This window comes from Ascaphus truei, chromosome 4 (assembly GCF_040206685.1).
Source record: "Ascaphus truei isolate aAscTru1 chromosome 4, aAscTru1.hap1, whole genome shotgun sequence".
Lineage (NCBI taxonomy): Eukaryota > Metazoa > Chordata > Amphibia > Anura > Ascaphidae > Ascaphus > Ascaphus truei.
This window is the reverse complement of record NC_134486.1, coordinates 77,690,485-77,706,241: the sequence shown is the minus strand read 5'-3', so window position 1 is coordinate 77,706,241 and position 15,757 is coordinate 77,690,485. Positions and strand designations below refer to the sequence as shown.

General features: G+C 42.3%; 1 protein-coding gene across 2 annotated transcripts in view; it reads left to right on the top strand.

The window, feature by feature from the left end:
* The window catches only part of KIF16B (kinesin family member 16B), a 318,925-nt gene that overhangs the window by 287,058 nt on the left and 16,110 nt on the right, over window positions 1–15,757 (top strand). The gene's annotated exons all lie outside the window — the stretch shown is intronic.

Sequence of the window (15,757 nt, the reverse complement as noted above, 5' to 3'; positions counted from 1 at the left end):
ATGCACATAAGCCCCCAAAACAGTGAGTATCATACAGATCTAGCAGATGTTATTGCACCTGTAATTATGCAGTACGACACTAAATGGCACAATTGACAAGCAAATAACACAATTTTGTAATTAGCCGGTCCACTTGTTTCAATGGAGCCTCGGCAGATCGGACAATAAAGCTTGTATTTCAGGTACTGCGTTGTTATGCAATACTGTCTGCTACATCTGTAGTGAGAGGACAATTGGCCCTGTAACCACCAGAGTTTGCTTGTCCTTATTTACAGTCATCGACTTCCAATTTCTCACCCTCTCCACTAAGCCATTGAGGAGATTAGGGAGGAAGTAACGGTCTGTAGCGGCAGATACAACATGCCTCATTGTTAAATAAGGCTTTTGATTACCCCAGCAAAGAGGCTAGAATAAGTCTTTTGTAGGAATGTTGGAAATGGGTACAAAGAGGCTACCATACACAAAGATGCAAAACTGAGGTTTAATAAATATAAAAGAATGCAGAGCGAATGCGAGCACAGCAAGGTGGCAGAATGTACAGATAGATTATGCGGTGCGCAAGAAAGAGGAGACAGCAGGCTTTCATTTTTATTGATAGGAAATGGTTAATAATCCTACAAAAAAATATTTTCCATCAGCCTTTTAGCTTACAGTATGGGGGTTCATTTCACTATAAACATTCACTCTGTCCTTTATTTTAATACAATAAATTGTACGATCTTCCTTTCTTCTTATTGCTTTTTATATTACTATTTCCTTGTTTTTTCCAATGTATGTATGTTTTTTTTTTTGAAGTGAAACTTCCTTAGTGGCACCTCATTCGTGATGGGGCAAAAAAGAATTGTGGAGGCAGAAATGAAACGGATGTGACGTCAGTGCTGGCAGTTGAGGCCGGGCTGTGTTCTGGCTCAGCCCGACCCCAACACTGACATCACACCCGCTCCACAAATCAGATGCGGCGGCGGCGATAGCCGCCGGCGCCGCTCCTAATGGCCCGCGCTCCCCCCACATGGCTGATAACATGCGGCGGCGGCGATAGCCGCCGGCGCCGCTCCTAACGCCGCCATTCCCCCCGCACATCCGCTGCCAAGCCGCGCATGCTCAGTAATGATGGGGACTGGAGGAAAGCCACGCATGCGCAGAAGCGGTTGGCAGCGGTGCCGTTCCCCGCCCGCTGCCACGGCTGTTAACATGTGTCCCCGTCTGCTGCCCGGGACAGCAGAGACCGCCCGACCGGGACAGCCCCCCACCCACCCTTTCCTTACCCGAATGGGACCTCCCTCCCAGCCCACACATGGACCCGCCTAACTTCCACTACCGCTGCCATGCCGCGCATGCGCAGAAGCGGCTGGCAGCGGCGCCATTCAGCCCTCCAGTGACGCGGTGGTACAAAAACCCGGGCGCAACCCGCGCGGACCCCCTCCCGGACCCCCCACACACTGATGGACCCCCCCGGACCCCCCACACACTGACGGACCCCCCCACACACTGACTGACCCCCCCACACACTGACTGACCCCCCCGGACCCCCACACACACTGACAGACCCCCCCAGACCCCCACACACACTGACTGACCCCCCAGAGACCCACACACACTGACTGACCCCCCCAGACCCCCACACACACTGACTGACCCCCCCAGACCCCCACACATACTGACTGACCACCCCAGACCCCCACACACACTGACTGACCCCCCAGAGACCCACACACACTGACTGACCCCCCCAGACCCCCACACACACTGACTGACCCCCCCAGACCCCCACACACACTGACTGACCCTCCCAGACCCCCACACACACTGACTGACCACCCCAGACCCCCACACACACTGACTGAACCCCCCAGACCCCCACACACACTGACTGAACCCCCCAGACCCCCACACACACACTGACTGAACCCCCCAGACCCCCACACACACTGACAGACCCCCACACACACTGCCTGACCCCCCCAGACCCCCACACACACTGCCTGACCCCCCCAGACCCCTACACACACTGCCTGACCCCCCCAGACCCCCACACACACTGACCCCCCCAGAGCCCCACACACACTGACTGACCCCCCCCAGACCCTCACACACTCACAGTCACACGCACACTCAGTCACACACACTCAGTCACACTCACACGCACACTCACAGTCACACGTACACTCAGTCACACTCAGTCACACGCACACGCAGTCACACTCACAGTCAGACGCACACGCAGTCACACTCACAGTCAGACGCACATGCAGTCACACGCACACGCTCAGTCACACGCACACGCTCAGTCACACGCACACTCAGTCACGCGCACACTCAGTCACGCGCACACTCAGTCACGCGCACACTCAGTCACGCGCACACTCTCAGTCACGCGCACACTCTCAGTCACGCGCACACTCTCAGTCACGCGCACACTCTCAGTCACGCGCACACTCTCAGTCACGCGCACACTCTCAGTCACGCGCACACTCTCAGTCACGCGCACACTCTCAGTCACGCGCACACTCTCAGTCACACGCACACTCTCAGTCACACGCACACTCTCAGTCACACGCACACTCTCAGTCACACGCACACTCTCAGTCACAAGCACACTATCAGTCACACGCACACTATCAGTCACACGCACACTCTCAGTCACACGCACACTGTCACACGCGGAATTCACACTGCCTGACCCCCCCAGACCCCCACACACACTGACCCCCCCAGAGCCCCACACACTCTGACTGACCCCCCCAGACCCCCACACACTGACCCCCCCAGACCCCCACACACAGTCACACGCACACTCACACTCACACACACTCAGTCACACTCACACGCACACTCAGTCACACGTACACTCAGTCACACTCAGTCACACGCACACTCAGTCACACTCAGTCAGACGCACACTCAGTCACACTCACAGTCAGAGTCACACGCACACGCTCAGTCACACGCACGCTCAGTCACACGCACGCTCAGTCACACGCACACACTCAGTCACACGCACACACTCAGTCACACGCACACACTCAGTCACACGCACACTCTCAGTCACACGCACACTCTCAGTCACACGCACACTCAGTCACACGCACACTCTCAGTCACACGCACACTCTCAGTCACACGCACACTCTCAGTCACACGCACACTCTCAGTCACACGCACACTGTCACACGCGGAATTCACACTTAGTGCAAATAGCTAATACAGGGGATGTGTGCCGAGCACGCGCATTCTAAGTCAAATTTATTTGCGTTTTGTCATTGAGATTGTATTTTGATTTTTAATTAAAACATCACCAACACCAACACAAATACAATTTCTGTGACAAAAGTCAAAGAAGTTTCACTTACTATGCGCGTGCACAGCACACACAGCTTTTTTTTTTTTTTAATAGGAAAACCGTTCTATACATGACTTTTGCTTTATATAAATAATTTGAATTGTAGCAGATGACAAATATGTCCAGGAAACCACAGCGTAATAAATGTAAAAATTATCATGAAAATATCAATCTGCTTTTCAACAGAGAATATGCAATTAAATATCTCTAATGGTGGGCTGTTTAAATGACACTAACACTTTATAGATAGAGAGATGTATTTCATTTTAGTCACAACCTTTGATAGACTTGCAGTTATCTTTAAGGAAACAAGACCAATCTATTAAAATTAACATATCACCTGAGACTTGTTAGCAGGTGAAACCTTGGATTAATTGAGAATTAGATGTAAAGATTGTAATTTAATTTTGGAGATAGCTTTATTTGATTAAAGCTGACTTTTACTTAATTTGATTAAAGCTGGCTTTTACTTAATCAGCAAGCATTTCTGTTGATTAATGCTTGTTAATAGAAATGAGTTTGAAGTAAAGGCTGTAATACAGATATACAGTAGTTCTCCTATTGCAGAAATGTCTTGATCTTGTATTTATTTTTGTTAGGTGATACCCACAGTATGTAAAATATATTTTAATTGGTATAGACCTAATACTGTTCCACTTACTGTAAATATTAAGATTTGTCAATAATTGCAGCAAAGATCAAATACCCGTGAGTGTATCTGAATGTCTTGTAAAGGTCCCAAAAACGGCGTAATTCAGCCTATTTTCACATTTAATTCTGTGGTTGAGCTGCAGACAAGCATACTGAGTAGTGGTGTTCAAACAATCACTCTGTATCCTTCACTTTCTTGGTTTCCCATCAATTTTTGTACATGAATTCCCTGAGATTTTGCCTGCTGCACTTTACAGCTGGACAGTACAGGGAAGTGCAGAATATGTAAAACCACTGAAACACCTCGGTTTCATCCAGTTGGACTCGTGAGTTAGGGTCCTATTCAAAATTGTCAGATCTTTCTGCTTCAGCAAAAAATATCGCCTCCCCGCACCCTCCAAAAAAGCCTAATGTCCACAATGTTAATTAAATGCGTAATACTACTCTCCCCCCCTCCCCCCACTAGTCATGTGTAGGTGCACGGTGGTACCTTCCTTGTCAACGTCCTAGACCAGGAATTCTTGGGCAATGGTATTGGATCAGGTTCCATGCAGCAGGGCCTCCAATATAAATCCACCCACTCCTCACTTTCTGTTGGGCTGTCGCATGTGGTGAAGTCTCCGTCCGGATGGGCCTTGCATACTGCCACTGTCCTGCTCCTGCTGCAGCACTCACTAAGGGGAATTCCCTATACTATGGGTGGTCCTTCACACATCCACTACAGTGAGGGGACTACCTGGGCCTGCGTGGATGTCTGGCCTAGTCCAGGGGCTTACTTGCTCCCTGAACACTACCTCTTCTCTTGCTGCCTCTGTCAGGACTACCTGTTTGCTTCCTCGTCCCAAAGAGGACTCCCGACACCCAACATGGCCGCTCGTACCTTTTCTTGCAAAGCTTTTTGGCACTTGTAGTCTCTGGTAGCGTTTGCATCCACTATAAGATGGCCGCCGCTCCGGCCGCAGCTGCGCATGTGCGCTGAACCCACAATGGACGCCGCCACTTCTCCCTGATCGCGCAAAGACGTGGAGCCGCCCCCCGCACCGGAGGCAGGGCAGGGGGACTCCGCAACACTTACTTTTTAATAGTACATTTTTTTTTAATTGCAAAAATATTACACTTTTAAACCTGTCACTGCCAAGCATTAACTTTTCTAGGTGAGTGCACCTTTAGTACTATATATAGATGGGTGGTTTTTGTGTCCATTACTGGATTTGGTAATGTCAAACAATGTTGAAATAATAACAAATATTTAAGTCAGTAATAACATGGTCTCATTTGAAATTTAAAAAAAAAACATATATTATGGGATTTACAAAGACTTGATTTTAGAATGATAGATTTTTATTAAATTGAGGAAGAGTTTACAAGGAATATAAATTGGGATTAAGTTCTTACAGGAAAAAATACAGAAGATTAATGGGCAGTCTTTAAAACATTGTTACTTAAGTACACTACTTAGTGTATGTACCATTAGGTACAGTAATAACTTTAAAATAAACAAGTCTAAACCAATGTGGCTAAATAAACAATTAGGGGCAACAAATAAAAGGAAGAGGCAGGCATTTAGATTCTTAAAGTAAGAAAGGACGGCGGTATCATATTAGAATGATAAGGAATCTAACACAAGGGATTTTGATTAGCAAAAAAATGAAAAAGGGATTGCAATAGAAAGTAAGATCAATCCTAAAAAGTGCTTCACGTATGTTAATACCAAAAATATTAGGAAAGACCTTTTCAATGTGAGGTGGGCAGGCAAATAATTGACGAGAATGCGGAGGTATTAAATACTTTCTTTGCCTCTGTATTTACCAAAGAGGAGTCACTTGCAAAAATATTGCAACAGGAGGAAGCCACAAATTCTATATTAACGGACATTTGGTTAACTGAGGAAGAATTGCAAAGGCAACTTGATAAAATTAAGGTAAATCAAGCACCGGCCCTGATGGCATGCACCCATGGGTTCTTAAGGAGTTAAGTTGAAGTAATATCCAAACCATTATATTTAATATTCAAGGATTATAGTTCCAAAGGCTCACTACAACAAGATTGGCGTAAAGCAGACGTAGTACCTATATTTAAAAAGGGAGCTAGATCCCAACCAAGGATTATAGACCTGTAAGCATAACATCAATAGTGGAGAAGCTACTTGAAGGTTTAGTACGGGGTAATATTCAGGAATACCTAATGGATAACAAAATTATTAGTAATAGTCAGCATGGATTTAGGAAGGATAGGTCATGCCAAACAAAACGTATTCATTTATTTGAGGAGGTAGGTAGGAATGTAGACAGGGTAATGCAGTTGATATGGTCTTACATTTTGCAAAGGATTTTGATATGGTGCCATATGACATTAGTGTACAAAATAAAGGAAATTGTTGTTGGTACAAAAATTTGCATCTAGATTGAAAACTGGCTGAAGGATAGACAATAGAGAGTTGTCATAAATGGTACATTTTATGGTTGGGCTAAAGTTGTAAGTGGAGTACCTCAAGGTTCAGTACTGGGGACACTGCTTTTTAACTTGTTTATTAATGACCGTAAGGTTGGCACAGAGAGCAAAGTTTCCATCTTTGCTGATGACATTAAATTATGCAAGGTAGTAAAATCATAGCGGGGTGGAATATCTCTACAGAGGGACTTGAAACAGCTGAAAACTTGGGCAGGCCAATGACAAATGAGGTTTAATAAAGATACATATAAGGTCATGCATTTGGAAAGCAAGAGTAACCAGGCTACTTACAAATTAAATATTACAAAATTAAGTTAATAATTAATGAAGAAGGATTTAGCTTGTAGACAGCAGACTTGGCAATAGTGCTCAATGTCAGACAGTTAACTGCAAAGGCAAACAAGAAATTGTCTTCATAAAATGGGGTATGGATAGAAGGGCAGAAAGCATAATTTTGCGTCTGTATAAATCCTTAGTAAGTCTACACCTTGAATATGGAGTACAGTTTCCAAATACATAAGACCAACATACAACACCACATACAAAAGACATTATTAAACCACAGTGGGAAAAGCATAGAGAAGAGCTACCAAATTAATAAAGGGGATGGTCTGACATGAGGAAAGGCTAGTTAAATTAGATTTGTTTAAATTGGAAAAGAGGTTTTAAGGTGATTTTAACTATACACAAATATATTCAGGGTCAATACAAGGAATGTTCAAAAGAAATATTCATCCCAATGGCAGGACAAACGACACATGGTTCTTCACAATAAGGGCAGTTAAAATGTGGAATTCTTTACGCATCAAGGCTGATGGCAGATACAATAGATATATTCAAGAAAAAGTTAGACATATTTTTATAAAGGAAATCTCTACAAGGATTTACCAAATAAGTAAACATGGGACGGATGTTGATCCAGGGAGAAATCTGATTGCTATTACTGAAAAGAATGAATTTTTCCCCTTATAAGACATTGTAGAAGGTTTCACTGGGTTTTTTTGTTTGCCTTACTCTGGATCAATATACTGTAATTACAAATATAGGATTAAGTATCTGTCGTCTAAATTAACATAGATGAAACTCAATAGACATATGTCTTCGACCTCGTACTATGTAAAATATATATCAAATTTATTGTGCGGAAAATGCAATACATTTGACATGAACTGCACAACGGAGGCCACAAAAAGCTTTCCTACATCTGTAAACAAACATGTATGCCACTATACTTGCAATTTCATTCAAATTAAATGTGGTTTGATTTCATGAGAAACTCGATCGGGGTCCAGGTTCTGAGTCGATACATTTCCTACATTTTGCAATGAAAAAGGATAACACCCACAATATTATATTTCTTTTTAGAATAGAAACATTATCTAAGATTGTGTTTGAAGCCTAACAAAAGTACATCTCACTTGATCTGTTTTCTCTGCCCATTTGCTGTTAATACAGAGACAAGAAATCAATTTTGATTCTACCAATTTCTCTTTTAACTTCTTCCCAGTAAACCATCCTGACACTGATTTGTTTTTAATGCACAAACCTTAGGTGTTGGCTTGTACATCTATAGTAATGAATCTTTGTTTATGCACTATCACAGTATGATGTATCTTTACAGTCAGTATAATACTTTTTATGCTGACACAGTGGCTGCATTGCTTATTTTTAATGTTAGGCAGTCTAAATTACAACAGAATATCCCCCACTGGAATGACAATTGACCAGAACTAAATTGACATAAGTCGTTACAAACATTGTAAATGTCACACCAGACACGGAGATGAATATTAGATAGGAATAGAAATTACAAAGCTCTTATCTCGAGAGAAAAATGGGTTTTGAGGTTTATTTGTTATTTTAGTATTGCACCGAGCCAGATTTTTCGTGAAAATAATGATAATGTGGGTGACAGATATTAATAGTTCTCATATATTTTTTTTCTTCAAGGTTATTGGTAAAGATCTTGGTAGTACTTTAAAACTTCTTCAAAAATTACATTTCATAAATGCATTAGAACAGTATTCCTCAATGAACCCCTGGTTTTAAGACCAGGTTTTAAGAATTCTCATCTTTTATGTATATACTGTAGCACCAACATATTCTGCAGCACAGGACAATAGAGGGTTAAGGACGCAATCAAAACATAAAATGCTTACAATTTAAAACGGAATGAAAGCATAGGTAATGACGTCCTCCAAGAAGCTTTCATAACCAATGAGCTAACAAATGCACATCAGCACTTTTATAATATGTGAAGGGTTTGTTATCCTTAAACATGGCCTGGGCTTCGTCTGAAGAAACTGATTGAGTAACAATGGCTTAGAGCGTTAGATATCAAACATAATTTTAGCATCAATAATCCTTGCACTTGCACATATTTAGCCAATGGACAAGCAAGTGGCATCACATCAAAAAAATTTTTTTTTGAACAATGGAGAACACCATTTTTCACAATATAATATTCAAGTATATTAAAATGACCAACCGTGTCACTCAGGTGCTTGTGCTAAGCCTTTGGACACCTTATGGCCTATTTGAGGTGTCTTATGACTTAGGGGTACATTTATTTTTTGGTGCTAAGTAGATAATGCACTTACAAAATAACTATGTTAAGCATATGTTCGAAAGCATTGTAGGCGTTATGGTATTAACTTTTGGTCAAATGGTCGTGTATGCAGGCCGCCTTGTAACTCTGAAGCATTTCATTTGTCAATGTAAAATGAGACATTTAGTGATTTCAGGGACGTGTAACTTTTCTACATACCTGTCTTTAAAAGACCATTCCTCACTTGGTCTTCCTATTTTATTTTTTTAAATACTTGGTTTGAAGCAAGTTGATCCCCATTAATTTAAGCTCCGGGGACACCCTGGTTCCTGAGATACTTACCACAGAAGGTGCCTCCAGTTACTTCTTAGTATTTAACTCCCCAGGTCACACGGCCAATTAAAGGCTGTGCCGAATGATGACGTGGTTTCCTATTGGCCCACATGATTTGGTCAAAAGTTTAAATGATACAACATATGGCATGTTTGCTGTGTGAAATAGCACCAAAAAAGCATTTTGGACATTTGACCAGTCTACTTATTTATCAAAATTCTGTAAGTGAAGTTCAATATTGTTTTAGGACCAGTCTGTGGATACCAAAAGCTGTTATTTTGGAACCATACAGTATATATTACATGGTAGTAAAGGCTCAACTTCCACACACTTAGGTCGGGTCTATAAAGAACTTAGCAGTCCATATAAAATGTTAAAAGTAGCATCCTCTATTGGATGATGTACAGTATAACAGAACTTTTACCACACACGCTTCTGGAGCACAACTGCTATGATCTTACGCTGTTTAATCAAATAATGTGTTTAGATCTCTGCAATTTGGGAATTAAAAAATGTCTGGCAGCAAAACACATGTCTGTTAGTAAATAAGGGAGGGAGAGGGACCTGTTTAGTAGACTATCCACTTATATACCACCAAAAATACTCTATACAACATGTGGAGAGAGAGTTATGTGAACACATCTGAGATACCTGGTAAATAAGCCAATTTGCGTATTTAAGTTGGCTTATTTACATATTCAAATTAGCTTATTTCCTTCGTACCTTGGGTGCATTCACATGCATCTCTCCATGTGTTGTTTAGGAAGCATATAAGTCAATCTGTACTTGATATTTTTTTTTTTTTTAGGTTTTAAAAATATGCAAATTTGGACGAAAACTTTACACCTCTGCTTTTCAGGGTGAGATACTATACCTGTAAACACACCAGAGATATCTAACAAAATAAATATATTTACATATTTAAAGTGGTTTCTTTCCCAGATATCTCTACTGTGAGGTGAGATACCTTTGAACACAACAAAGATTACTCTATTTTGGAGGTATATATGTTAATGGGCCCTCTTCTGAATTGGTCAATCTCATTTGCACTACAACCACTGATCTGAACCCCGAACCATAGCAACTGCTGGTGCCAAAGAGATACTGTTGGGCCCTATGATCAGATGTTTTCTTGTTTTATCTTTATTCCATACATGTGGTCTAAACAAAATGTTTCCACTGTGAAACAAAAACATGCAATATTTCCAAGTATTGAGGCAACAAATATACAAGTTCCAGTGACTAGTGTGTGTCTGTACTGATGGATAAAATATCCCATTGTGTCTCCTTTACTTAGGCGCTGTACTCTGGGGCTCATCCAGTAAGTTGGGATAGCGCCAATCTTGCGCTACCATGCGAAAAACCCCATTGATGTCAGAGAGGCTTTCCATGTCGTAGCGCCTGATTTTAATGCAGTTTACTGAATAAGCCCCAGTGATGGAAAATAATATAACTGGTATTGTTAATGTATTTCTAAATACAGAGCATTATAACACAGGAACAGTGTAAGTCTATAAATTGTAATATACCACATATTGCCTCTGCATTATTCATACCATTTAAGTCACAAATATTTCTTGAATGGCTAAAAAAAAAAGTAAATACAGTACACGCAGGGGAGCACAAACTTTTTCTGCTGCGCCCCCCTGTCTTCCTTGCCCGGCTCTCGCACCCTCCCCCCTACCTTGTATCCAGGTCACGTGGCCCGTGGCGTCATTTGTCGCGTGTGAAATCATGTCACATGTCCCCGTTGCCATGGCGACGTGTCACACAGCCGGCTGAATCCCGGTAAGTGGAGTGTTGCAAGGGCCTCACGTGATCCCCCGGCATTTCATTTAAATGCCTTGGGGAAGTGCGTGGGGCCTCTGCAACCACCCGTGCATTCCCCCCCCCCCCCCCCCAAAAAAAATCTCCCACTCAGTGTGCGCATCCCTGCAGTATAGTACTGCACCGACACACTTTATTCGAGCAAATACCCAGTATGTACCTGGCAGATACCTGGAATGCGCCGCTCCTCACCTCTGACAAGCCCCGTTGCGTTTGCCTTCCCAGCCTGGGTTCATGCCTGGCTGACGGGCGGCTGATCTGTTAAATGATAATGATTAGGATTTAATAGGCTGCAATGCTTCGCGTGTCTACCAGATGGCATAAATTCATGAATTGTAATGCAGTATATATATATATATATACTGTGCAGTATTGCAGCCAGCGGGAATAAAATGCTTCAATCCCTGCCTGGAAAATACCTCAATGCACTCGGGCAGAAAACAGTCACAAACCTCAATACACCCGGGTACACCCGAATTCGTGGGACTAGCCGAGCTCGAATAAAGTGTGTCGCCAGTGTATACTACTGTTACAAAATGCTGCTACCATATCCGTGCCAGTGTTTCTTATTATGTTTTGCTCACCATGCCTTCAGATTTGTAATTTATTTTATCATTCAAATTATTGAGGTATTTTATGAGGAATGTATTGGCGCCTACCTAAAAAGTGACACACTTTGAGGCACCAAAAGACACACTCCCTAATGTCTTTTCTTTGTCAGATTGCAGTGAGGAGGCAATGTTGCTTTCTGCCAAGTTGAATTGACAAGTTTTGCAGCAGAGACGTTTTGGGCAAAGTAACTATATAATGTATATTAATACAATTCATTCTAAAGAGTGGATAATTCAGAGGACATTTCATGCTTTACTATTTTCAGATTAATGTTATATGCTCTATGAAAAAGAAATAGCTACTTTGCATGAATTAATTGGAAACCCTAATGACAAAGAAACAGATGCAGTTACATTTAAAAAAAAATGGGAACTGCATAGAATAAAGTTCAGTGCTTCTCTCACTGTAATTTATTTTGCATAATTAAATATAAAAAAATCAGTATATTTACTACAATTGTAAACTTAAAGCTGCAGACTAAGCAATAACCTACATGTGTTTTTTTTTTAATAAATCAGTTCTGTACTATGAGAAAATACTTGTAGCATTTTTTTAAACAACTCTGAATATTTTTTTATATATATTATAATGTAACAAGCATTTGTTGTTTCTATCGCAACCATTTACAATGTCTCATCCCCTTCCTCTTCTGAAACAGGCTCTGGCACGCCCCTGTTTGAGCCCTGCTCTCTCTCTACCAGTGCACTAATTGTATCTAGTAACTGGCTGGCCACATGATCTTCCCCAAAGAACTTTGCATCTTTGGTCCTCTTCTGCTGCACTGACGACCATTTAGTGAACCCCCAAGCTGAATGAATCTTCACCGATCAATAGACAACTTAGCTAATTACTTATCATTTTTGTGAATTGTATTGATGCATATATTAAAGGGAAAAAATTATAAAATGTAAAAAAAAAAAAAAAAAAAAAAGGCAGCTTGGACTGCTGTTTTAAAGAACATGTAAAGTTTTAAGACTTAGCCAGGTCCCTTTATATATGACCTCAAAACCTTATTAGCATTGCAATGGTTAATCATTATATTTTCCCCTCATTGCATTTTTAAGCTAAATTTTCCCATTCAGATCGCCACAATATATCACAACTCATGTGACATTTATGTAGATTAATACATTCCCATGATTGTTATGCAATACTATTCTTTTCGGATGTCTTTTTTTTAAAACATATAACGTGAAAGGTTTTACTCTCCTCAGTATTTGCTTATTACAGCGCACATGAAAATTGGATTCCAGTATCAGACAGGCTATGCAGACATGCATATCCTATTCCCATGCAGACACAGTATGGTTGTCTTCAATTGTTGAAGCAGAGCAGTGTAGGAAAACTCAAGTCAGCAATAGCATTTAAGACTTTTGAATAATTCTCATAGTCCCGCACAGACCTACTCACTGTCAGGTGGGCCCATACAAGTGTGTCCTTTGTAGCACCTTTTTAGTTTTTACTTACTTATTTTTTCATTTATTTTTTAAATAAGTTGCAACAAACAAACATATTTACAAGTAATAAGGTTTTTGGAATTATGTACATTTTTGTTGGAGTACATGAACTGTGTACATTTGCGTCGCCCCAAAAGCGGATGCCTGATGGGTCTTCCCTATAGCTGCTCCCCTCTGCACAGGACCAGGGTGCTAAGGGTTAACATTTGCTTTTACTTTGTGGGACGTCAACCCCATCCACTATAATGTTAATGTTTCATTCACTACAAATTTATGCTATCCTGTTTCAACTCTGCCCTCTTTCAGGCTAAACAAACCTACTTTTCATCACTAATCAACACACACAAGTCTAACCCACGCCGTCTCTTTTCTGTCTTTGACTCTCTACTCAGACCACCCTCAGCTGCTTCCTCTTCTTCCTCCATCTCACCTCAGGACTTTGCTGACTTTTTTAAGAAAAAGGTGGAGTCCATACGGCAGAACATCCCATCTGTTGCCTCCTCCCATCCCACAATGCTTCCCAACTCTCCTCCTGTCTTTCTTGACTCTTTTTCTGCTATCTCGGAGGAGGATGTATCACTGCTGATCTCCTCTTCTCCCTCTACCACTTGCCCTCTTGATCCCATTCCCTCCCATCTCCTAAAACCTCTTGCTCCTTCTATAATCCCTATGCTCACACAGATCTTTAACTCTTCCCTCTACTCTGGTACCTTTCCTTCATCCTTCAAGCATGCAACCGTTATACCATTACTCAAAAACAGCAAGCTTGACCCTACCTGTCCTTCTAACTATCGACCTGTCTCCCTCCTGCCTTTTGCCTCCAAACTCCTTGAACGTCTTGTATTCTCTCGATTGCTACACTTTCTCAACACCTATTCTGTACTAGACCCTCTACAATCTGGCTTCCGCACTGCTCACTCTACTGAAACAGCCCTCACTAAAATAACTGACGACCTCCACGCTGCCAAAGACAGAGGTCATTACACTCTGCTCATATTACTCGACCTCTCTGCAGCATTCGACACCGTGGACCACCCTCTTCTCCTTCAAATTCTCCATACTCTTGGTATTCGGAACAAAGCTTTATCCTGGATCTCCTCTTACCTCTCCCATCGTACCTTCAGTGTCTCTTTTGCTAACACCTCCTCCTCCTCTATTGATCTCTCTGTGGGGGTACCCCAGGGCTCTGTCCTGGGACCCCTTCTCTTTTCTCTCTACACACTCTCTCTAGGTGACCTAATCACATCTTTTGGGTTTAAATATCACCTCTATGCTGACGACACACAAATTTACCTTTCAACCCCTGACCTTACACCTGCTATACAGACCAAAGTTTCTGAATGCCTCTCTGGAATATCATCCTGGATGGCCATCCGCCGACTGAAACTTAACATGGCAAAAACAGAGCTCCTTATACTACCTCCCAAACCTGGCCCTACTACATCCTTCCACATTGCTATTGGAAATACGATCATTCACCCAGTAGCCCAAGCACGCTGCCTAGGGGTCACACTTGATTCCTCTCTCTCATTCTCCTCTCATATTCAAAACGTTTCTAAAACTTGTCGCTTTTTCCTCCGCAATATCACAAAGATACGCCCTTTCCTCTGTTACTCAACTGCCAAAACTCTGACTCAGGCCCTCATTCTCTCACGTCTCGATTACTGCAACCTCCTGCTGTCCGGCCTTCCTACCTCTCACCTGTCTCCCCTACAATCTATCCTAAACACTGCTGCCAGAATCACTCTACTCTTTCCTAAATCTGTCTCAGCGTCTCCCCTGCTGAAATCCCTCTCCTGGCTTCCGATTAAATCGCGTATCTCACACTCAATTCTACTGCTCACTTTTAAAGCTTTACATTCTTCTGCCCCTCATTACATCTCTGCCCTAATTTCTCGCTATGCACCATCACGACTCTTGCGTTCTTCTCAAGGATGTCTTCTTTCTACCCCCTTTGTATCTAAAGCTCTCTCCCGCCTTAAACCTTTCTCACTTTCTGCCCCACACCTCTGGAATGCCCTTCCCCTCAATAACCGACTAGCCCCCTCGCTATCCACCTTTAAGACCCACCTTAAGACACATCTGCTTAAAGAAGCATATGAGTAGCACTGGATAATCATGGACACATGACACAAAGCTTGGCCCCCTGCAGACGCACTTACTAGTATTCCCTCCTACTGTCTCTGTACGTTCTCCCTACCTACCAATTAGATTGTAAGCTCCTCGGAGCAGGGACTCCTTCCTTAATGTTACTTTTACAGTATGTCTGAAGCACTTATTCCCATGATCTGTTATTTATATTTGTTATTTATATGACATGTATTACTACTGTGAAGCGCCATGTACATTTTATGGCGCTATACAAATAAAGACATACATACATACATACAATGAGCCAAGAGGACAAAGAACTTTTGTATTTGCAGCTGCATTCAACTTGAACCCCTTCAGTGTATATCTGCATCGCCCCAAAGACAGAAAGCCTTTGGCGCAGCCAAATGGTGTGAGTTGTACACTGCCGTTCGCTGATGTTTGGTGA